The 10,164-nt window shown below is 43.9% G+C and overlaps 1 pseudogene; it reads right to left on the bottom strand.

The window, feature by feature from the left end:
- Positions 1–1,547: 1,547 nt before the first annotated feature.
- On the bottom strand, positions 1,548–5,402 carry LOC102954350 (annotated as a pseudogene).
- Positions 5,403–10,164: the final 4,762 nt, after the last annotated feature.

Consider the following 10,164-nt stretch of genomic DNA (forward strand, 5'->3'; position numbering starts at 1 on the left):
GGAGGATAGGAGAATCCATTAGGGAGGCATCCCGGGGCACCTGGGTTTCATGGTTTCTCAAAGATCATGCCCTGTTAGTGACTGCTTCTAAAATAGTGCAGTCTTGATTCCCCATGATGAGACCAGTCCTGGGGTTGGATGGGTGATAGAGACTATGCCGCCCAGGTCAGGGAAACAGCACTGTCCCAGAGGTTGGGGCCTCTGAGTTCTAAGGACGGAATGAGTAAGCTTGGGCAAGCACTGCCTCCTCTGGGCCCAAGATTTCCATTCAAAATATCAAGTCACTATTTATTTGTTGGCTGAACACATGTTGGATGAATAAATTATAGAGCACTTACTCTGTGCCAGGCCTGTGCTAATGGCTTATATCCACACTCTAATTTAATTCTCTCAATAGCCCCATGAGATTTCATGGGTGGGGAGCCTGGGCCTTAGAGAAGTCCAATCATTTTCTACACAATAAGTGGTGGAATTGATATCAGGTCTCTCTTCCCTCACCATCTGGTTCTAAACCACTATTTAGTCTGACTTCCCTGTTCTCTGGGTTTAATACTCCCAAGTCTCCAAACATCCCCATAAACATGTTCATACTACTTCTTCAGCCTCTGGGGCTCCAAGCATGAGTCTGGACTTCTGAACCTGGCTGCCACATTGGGAGCTTCTAAATTTCCCAGCTTTGCTGGAGAGGCCCACTAACCATGGAAGGAGCAATTAGGAGTTGTAACCAGAGGTGTATGAATCAGAGATCCATCCCTTTAAATATTTTGATTCACTTGCCATGTATTTGAGCTCTAATCTATATTTATATCTCTATCTTTCTGAAAGGGATTTCAAAAGGGATGGGAGAAGTAGGTATGAAGACAAAGCTTCTCCTTTCTGGACAATTAGCTAGGGTTGTTTTTGCAGGATTATTTTACCCTTAGGTAATTTCGGGGCAGCTTTTTCTCATTGCCCCTAATACCATTCATTATGTTTCAGCTGCCAACATTTGGGCTGTCCCTGTAAGAAAGGGGAATTGTGGGGTGGCTCTGAGGCAGCAACCATGGCGATGCCATTCGAATATTAGAACCTGAGTGTTGTTTGGATGGGTCCCTAGTACGGGACATGGTTTTAATGGGTTTATGAGGTTTATTGTGCCCCCTCTCATGGTGGAAGGAGAAAAAGGTACAAAGAACAGTGAGAAAGGGGGAAACCTCTCTCCTTCTCCTCCTTCTTGTTTGGTATTTAAAATATAGTTTAATGAAAACACTTTCTCATCTTTAAGTATACTTTAAGTACAGTAACAATGATTTGGATCTTTTATTTTTTTTTTAAGCTTTATTTATTTATTTGAGAAAGAGAGGGGTGGGAGAGAGAGAGAGAGAGAGAGAGAGAGAGAGAGAGCATCCCAAGCAGGCTCCACTGTGTCAGTGCAGAGCCTGAAGTGGGGCTCAGTCTCACGAGTCCTAAGATCGTGACCTGAGCTGGAATCAAGAGTTGTTCGCTTAACCGACTGAGCCACCCAAGTGCCTCTGAGTTGGATCTTTTCATCGGAAACTGCCTTGGCATCAGGACCAAACTGCTTCCTGGAGCACAGGGTTTCCATGCCACCACACTGCTGAGTACCCGGTGCTCTTGAGGCACATATGACACGAGGCCTCTTCCGCTGGGAGTTCTGGGGGTGGCTTCAGGGGCTTGACTGTTATCAAATGTTGATCTGCTTTCAGTTTTACATTCACTGGAGGGATATTCTTGTGAACTTGAGGAGTATGTGCTTTTTCTAATGAAGGCACCTTCATCGTATCTGTCCCCCACTCTGGACGTCTCCTTGTACTTTTTATTCTGGTGGCAGTGTGCAGTTTATGAAGGCGCTGTGGATCCGCGCCATATTTTTATTGGTCTGCAGATGAAGGCTGAAACATTTTATCTGGAATTCTTGACCTGGAAAATGAGTAATGAATCCAGGATGTACAAATGAGAGACTCCACACCTTTGCTCACGGTTTGTAGTCTGCCTGCAGGCTTCGAAACTACTGAGTGCGAAATCCCTGCCGTGAGGGTGGTGGTTATTCCCTTTAGAGGCCACCAAGGGGAAGCTGAGCAGAGGAAGGACCCTGCCTTATGAATATTAACAATAATAAATCTTTTCTGAGAGTTGGCTATGTCATAATTTCCATTTTACAGATGAAAAAATGAGGCTCAGTGAAGTGACATTGTAGGTCCCAACTGATTCCTTTGGCAAACAGCAGATCTGGGAATTCACTCCCACATTGTCTTGAACTAGAGCTCATATACACATGCCCGCTCTATCTGCAAACTCAGATTTGCAAAGTAAAGTCGTCTCAGGTCACAGAACAGCTGATGGGCATGTTAGGAAAATAGCCTTGATCCTGACTTAATAATAAGAATCATAATCTGAACCTCAACTATTTATCTAGGGCATGTGGTGAGCCATCACTTGTCTTAGTAAATGCTCAAGTGCATGACCTCGTTTCTTTCTCACAATGTTCCTAAAGAAGTGGGTATTATTATCATTCCCATTTCATAGGTGAAGAAACTGAGGTTCAGAAGTAAGAAGTGGCATGCTTGTGCCATGTTGCTAATAAATGGTACAGCTAGGGTTCAAAGCTGTGTATTTTATTTCATTTTCATTATTCCGCTCTCAATACCAATGACTTGGAAATTTCTTTATCAACTGGAGATTGAAGCTGGGGGCATTTTCATGAACCTGAAGGCAACATTCTTATTAGTAAGCTTTTGTAGTTTTCTCCTTGATAGAAACATATTCTGAGGAATGACTTGCTCTTTATATCCCATATCCATATGGCCCTAATAATCAGACCTTTTTGCTCACTCTAATACTCCTTCTTTCAAGGCTCAGACAACAGCATTGTGTCCTCAGATCGTGTGAGGGCTGGCTGATTCAGCATGACTCAAATGGGGCAGGACCCTTTGCAGTGTCCTCCCGTGTTTACTGTCCCCTTCCCAGGTGAACAACCCCTTCTCCACACCAAAGCTGTCGTATGATGATCCCCTTCCATTTCCCTTCTGTGACTTTCGTTTATGCTTTCCATCCCCAAAACCTTTGTCTCCATTTCCCTCCCTTGTAAATAGTCTTTAGTGATACACTAGAGAGAAGCGTATGATCCCTTAAAACCACAGATTGTTTCATCCTGCCCCCAGGGGGTCTCCATTTCCATTCCAAAGGAGGTGAGTAATGCAGAAAAGAAAAAATAGCTAAACACTCTGACTATGTAGAAAAGGAATAGTCAGCATAGTCATTTCCTGACATACATGAAGAAACCTGCATTAAATGAAAGCAGCAGAGTGTGGGGTTCTGGGTAAAAGGATTTTCTGGATACTTTAGGAATAATCTTGCTAGAGTGTACAAGTCTACTTTCCTGCTTCTGGAAAAGTGGCATACCAGGCATCGTGACTCTTTGCTGATTGAGCATTTTTCCTAGTCCTGAGGTCATTGTTCTGGGTAGACATGGGCTTCCATAGCTCCTCAGGCAGACCCAAGCCTAGGGCTTCGTTCTCCTTGTGACAGGAGAGATACCTAAAGAATTGTGTCTTCCAGATGGTTAACAGACACATGAAAAGATGCTCAACATCACATCATCAAAACCACAATGAGATACCACCTCACACCTGTCATAATGGCTGAAATTAACAGCACAGGAAACAACAGATGTTGGGCAGGATGCATAAATGAGGGAACCCTCTTGCACTGTTGGTGGAAATGAAAGCTGATGCAGCCACTCTGGAAAACAGTATGGAGGTTCCTCAAAAAGTTAAAAATAGAGCTACACTATGATCCAGCAATTGCAATACTAGGTATTTACCCAAAGGATAAAAAAAATACAGATTCAAAGGGGTACATGCACCTTGATGTTTATAGCAGCATTATCAATAGTAACCAAACTATGGAGAGAGCCCCAACATCCATCTACTGATGAATGAATAAAGAAGATATGGTATATATATATATATATATATATATATATATATATATAAAATGGATCATTACTCAGCCATCAGAAAGAATGAAATATTGCCATTCGCAATGATGTGGATGGAGCTGGAATGTATTATGCTCAGTGAAGTAAGTCAGTCAGAGAAAGACAAGTATCATATGATTTCACTCATATGTGGCATTTAAGAAACAAAACAGATGAACATATGGGAGGAGGGGAAAAAAAGAGAGAGGAAAACAAACCATGAGACCCTCTTAAAGATAGAGAACAGGGGTGCCTGGGTGGCTCAGTCAGTTGAGTGTCTGACTCTTGATTTTGGCTCAGGTCATGATCCCATGGTTTGTGAGATTGAGCCCCATGTCAGGCTCCATGTGCTGAGAGCACAGAGTCTGCTTGTGCCTTTTCTCCCTCTCTCTCTGCCCCTCACCCGCTTGTACTCTCTCTCTCTCAAAAAAGAAAATAAATAAATAAACATTAAAAAAAGAGAGAGAACAAACAGGGTTGACGGAGGGAGGTGGGTGGGGGATGGGCTAGTTGAGGGAGGACACCTGTGATGAGCACTGGGTATTTATGTATGTAAGTGATGAATCCTTAAATTCTACTCCTGAAACCAGTATTTCACTGTATATTAACTAACTAGAATTTAAATAAAAATTTGAAAAAAAAAACAATGTTCCCTCCATGAGGGTAGGATTTTCATTGTCTTTGCACCCTGCTATATCCCTAGCACCATTTTGCACACAATACCTACCTCTAAGACATATTTTTGAATGAGTGAATAAATAATTTCTTTTCATTTGAAAAAAATTTTGTCTTCTCTCTTTCTTCCTGACACCTAGAAATTTTCTTTCTTGATTTTCAACCAATGTATTTTATTAAAAACTAAAAATAATATTTAGGCTGACATTTCTAATGCTGAAGGGGTAGGGCTTCTTGCCTCACTGCCATCCTGACAGGAAGTTGACCCTGTGTCTCCAGTATTTAGTACTCAGCCATTAAGGCATTAATAAAGGTGGAGGGCTCTCTTGTTTTACAGGATTTGTCCAATGGCCCATTTCACTTAGGTGTGCAGGAAGGAGAAGTAAGGCACTTAGTAAGTGCAGCACCTACAAGTTACTTCTTTTAATTCCTACAAAACCCGTCAAATGTAGGCGTTCATTATCCATACCTGAGAGCCTGGGGAAACTGAGGTTCAAAGAGGGTCAGTAAGTTGCCCAAAGTCAGAGAAGAAGTGACTAAGAGAGGATTTGGGCGTAGGATTCTCAGTCTTTAATGCAGAAACTCTTCCCACCGGCACCCACTAGCTGGGTTGGAGTCCAAATCTGGAAAACTCATCCCTCCCAACTTGGAGACCTCTTGGCCTTAAGCAAGGGAGGGCCATTGGATGCTTGGCAAAGATACGTTCTGGAGGCCTCATCCTCCTGGGAAGGTCTAATAGTACCAACATTGTCGTTGACCAGCCCAAGCCAGTGTATCCTTCCCTTGAGCTCCTCCACCTGCCCCCCTCTCCCTTTAATATAAGCAGCCGGGGAGAAGATTTCTTATAATCTCCAATGTGAGTTCATTCCCCGAACCACTGGTGCCTGGTTATGCATCTTGGCCAAATGTGGCAACACTTCTGAACTTAATTTACCTGTTTGTATATAGGTACTCATGATCCCTCACATTAATATACAAGGTTTCAAGCACATTCTCATTCCCATGGTTTTATTTTGTCTCTAGGAATTTAAATGAATTTTTGAAAGCTCACTTATTGAGCATTTATATGCCAGGTTCAAATCTGTTTAGATTCATGTTCTAGTTTATCTTCACAATGCCCCTGTGGAATCATTATTTCCATTTTAGGACTAGGAAACTGAGATTAAGTAACTCATCCAAAGCCCCATATATCCATGAAGTGAAGGAAATTGTCTGAATCAAGAGTTGAAATGCACAACTTCTATCTTTTACTCTTTATTAGATTATTAGATTATAAAGTGTTCTTTCCACTTTTCAGGTGCTAAGAGATATGCCTAAATTCACACATCAGCAGAATAAGGATTAGAACAGGCCTAAGGCATAACTTTATGGATGGAGTGTTTGTGACACAATCATGCAATCTTTCTTCAAATTCATAAGGATGCCTTCAAATTCATAGAGTCTGTCCCACATTACACCAAAGGCTGATGTCAACAGTTCCTTTTGAGTATTTTACTGTCCCAGATTAGAGTCTGTCCCACATTACACCACAGAAATGTGGTGCTGGTGACTCCATGAAATAAATCATATTTGCATGAAGTTAGGTAAAGCCCCCTCCCACCAAGTTCTGGAGGCTGCCTAAGGCCTTTCCTAGAGCGGTTCTGCCTCCCTGTCCACCACTAAGTGAGTTTGCTGGCTCTGTGCCCATACCCAGGCCTGGGATTTATAGTCCAGGCTGCCCTAACACCCCTGGGGGCCCTCCCACAGCCTCCAGAGCCCAGACTGTGGCCTGAGGCCCCAGTGACCCTGCTCTCCCAGGAGGCATTGCTCCCTGCTGGCAAGGTGCCAGCTTTGGGTGGGGTGGGCTAAGGTAGGCTGGGGCAGGAGAGGAGCCAGTAAAGAAACAGTTTATTTCTGTGCCCTGACTTTGGCACGGAGAGACATTTGGGGGAGTTTGAGTCCTAGTGACCAGCCCCAGAAGTTTTCAGGGATTTGAGATTCCTGATTTGGCCCTGAACAAGCCCATGTAGGATCTGCTGATAGTCTCCATTGCCAGAAAGCCCAAAGATGACCTGAGGTCTCCATGGGAGACCCCTTGGGTATCCACACTGGGGCCCTCCACACAGGCACGTGGCCTCCAGGCAGCCAGCATCCCTCGAGGAAGTCAACTGGGGCTGGAAGGGCAGCTTGGGGTAAAACAACACCAAACTTCCCAGAGTTGATGGTTCTGTTTTATGCTTCAAGTTTTCTCCTCTCTCCTTCCTTTAATTCCTTATCTCTTTTCTCTTCTCTCCCATCAAAGAGCCGGCACATTCTGGGCTCAGATACCAGTTCCACTTGTAATCAACCATGTGGCTGTCAGGAAACTACTTAACCTCTCCATGTCTCAGCTTTTTTTTTTTTTTCTTTTTTTACCTGTAAAATAGGAATGATAACATCTTTGCAATTTCTAAGAATCGGAAGTAGAGTGTGTTAAATGCCAAATAAATGGCAATAACGATAATAATTTAGTATTGCTACTATGTGGCATGGTTGGGAAACTAGCCAAAGAATTTTACTTTATCTCTAAGTATACGTACTAGGTGTATCATTAGAGATCAAGACTTTAAGGAATAAGCCTTTAATCAGGGCTCAGGGGCTTTTAAGAAGAAAAATATACGTATTAAAGCTACAGGAAAAAATTGTAGAGACCTATAAGGATCAATCACACATGTCGCCTTCTGAGTGCGAAGAGCCCTCTGTTACTCTGGGTCTCTCTAGGTCTCTGGATACATGTACCTTTATCTGTCACTGGAAAAAATACACTCACAGACCACTCCCACCTTGAACCCTTCAATCCTGAAGAGAGACAAGAAATGAATTATAAGTTCATTGCCCAAGCTCAAGAGAGAGCAAGAAATCCAGTGTGATGCTGGACAGGCTCAGCATTCCTGTCAGCAGAAGACTCTGTTGGCTGATGAAGCGGACCATGGGGACACGTTGGAGGTATACTAACTCCATGGGTGCAGTCTTGGGGACGGCTGATGTCAACAGTTCCTTTTGAGTATTTTACTGTCCCAGATTAGAGTCTGTCCCACATTACACCAAGCCCTTTGTTCTCTAACCAACTGCCTTTCTATGTGTCACACACTGGGCACAGATAACCAGACCGAAACTAGACGATCAGAAGGCTAGTTCTCCAAACCGGGCAACTTTACAAGGTCAGGGCAGTGGGCACTAAAGCGTCAAATGCAGGAGGCAACAAATAGACTGCAGTGATAAATGTTCAAGGCTAATTACTCGAGATTGAAAATGGGGGAATAGAGGTGAATGAAAGAGAGAAAGAGAAAGAAACCTCCTATCTGAAATTGAAATCCTTTCCCTGAAGAAGCACACATCTGGAATTCATTCTTGCAGCAGGCAGCCACAGACTAGCTCTCTACCAGGACCCTGCCCAGCCACCGTGTGACGGTGACTGAATACAGGCTGTGCTTTGCGTGGGGCTGATAGAATGTTTCTCTGATAAATATTCCTGCCAAAGTTAGTTTTCGAGCCATGGTTCATAAATATACAGTATTCCAGCAAAAAAGTACAGAATGTCCTCCTGGGGCTGACAAGCAAATAGTTTCATAAATAACCCTCTTGACACATGTAAGATGTTAGCATTCTTGAGGTTTGGGGCAAGGGCAGATGTGGATTTAATTGCTCGATTCAGTCTGGAGCCACACTGGACTTGGACGTTACCTCTTGGGGGCCGATGGAAATGTTTTTCTTGGCTCGAGATATCGCGTTGCTTGTCAACACTGAGGACAAAGGCTTCTCCTCAGGACATTCTGGTCCAGCGTGGAGTGCTGCACAGGTGAGTCTGACCAGATCGGCATACAAGGGGATTCGCACTGGGGCATCAAATAAACGGCATTTCTTTACCTCAAGGAAGGGCTCAGCTGAGCCACAATATTAACTGCTTTGGGGGCACTGAGTGCCCAACCCCGGGCAATGTTGACAGGGAAGGGGGAGAACGTTCCAAAGAAGCCTCCTATTTTGATAATTTTTTTGTTTGTTTTGTTTGTTTTGTTTTGTTTTGTTGTTGTTTTTGGTAAAAACAACAACAACAACAAAGTTTGGGCAGATTCTAGAGTAGGCCAGATCAAGCACTGAGTCTAGGGGGATTTTCATATGAGCAGCATGATTGGATCCTTAATTAGTGGGACAGAGTATAGTTTGTCAAAAATGGGTATTATACTGACCCCATCACATTTCTAGGATTCCCATCTCTGAGGTCCACTGAAGTCTAACCTATTCATACAGTGTTATCTAGGTTGAAAGAATGAGGACATTACACTCCTGAGCATCTTAATAATCATTTCTATGGCGCCTTAAAGCTTTCCAGGCCCTTCGACATCCACAACTACAATTGAGTAGCCCTGTGAGGGAAATTGGGCAGGTGGTACCATTCCTATGTTACGGATGGGAATGCAGAAGCCAGGTGAGAGGAAAGGAACTGCACGGGGAACCCAGAGACTAAATGACAGAACAAGGATTCGCATCCAGGCCCTTGGCCTCTTGAAGTTATGTCAGTGAATGGCTTGGTTTCTCAGGCATTCTAGATAAGCAGGGAGCAGGAGCAGGGAGAAATGAGCTCTAGAGTGGGAAGATTTTGACGGTGGGCAATGACAGGAAGATTTCTCAACATGCTGGGGACTCTGTTCCGAGGGGACACCTTAAGCAGACGTCTGGAAGATAATAAGCCACACCAGCAACCTTACGCTCCCTCCCTGTGACTGGAGCCAGTGGCAGACACAACATCACCTTAATGTTCTGAGGTGTGAGAAGGGCCCTTGCAGGTCTCAATTACAGTGTATCGACAGACCGCATGGCGGCCTGTTTCCGAAGACGGTTCTGAATTCTCCTGTGAAGACAGCAGCTTTAATAGTTTTTAAAAACAGGGTAAGAAATCTTTCCATCCTCTCATTTACTAAGTATATTGTATTTCTGTGCATTGACTAGAAGGGCTAAATCAGTTAGCAGTGGATAGTAAGATAAAGGTACTAGTAAGAATTGTTGTCCTCCGACAGCTGAGTCGAGTACCTGGGTTAAGCACTTGATATTTGTACCCAGTTTATCAAGTGGGCTGAACTCGGGGTGGGGGGGCACTAACAGGAAGTGGATTTCTTTTGCCCTCCAGATGCAGTGCTCCTGACCACGCTACAGACCCCTTGCCATCCCCCTGGTGGCATCTTGGACAGATCTATCCCCTGTTTTCTAATCAGTTTAGGTTATAAAAACAGGTACTGCTCTGGTTATTCACACTCAACTCAGGTATTAATGGTCCCCTCAAGGCTATACTAAAAACTTCAATATCCCCTCTCATTCAGAGTGCCTGCACCCTGAACTCAGGCTAGAGGGACATGCAGTGGGGATGGGGGGTGGTCTCTTCTTTCACTTGTTCTTAATGTTCTTTCCTGTTCCTGTGGCTGGCTGGCTTCTTCAGAGATGGGGCTGGGGGATTAAGGAAAAAGGGACCCTCTTATGGGACTGAATTGGCCATCAGT

Source organism: Panthera tigris, chromosome A1, assembly GCF_018350195.1.
Source record: "Panthera tigris isolate Pti1 chromosome A1, P.tigris_Pti1_mat1.1, whole genome shotgun sequence".
NCBI lineage: Eukaryota > Metazoa > Chordata > Mammalia > Carnivora > Felidae > Panthera > Panthera tigris.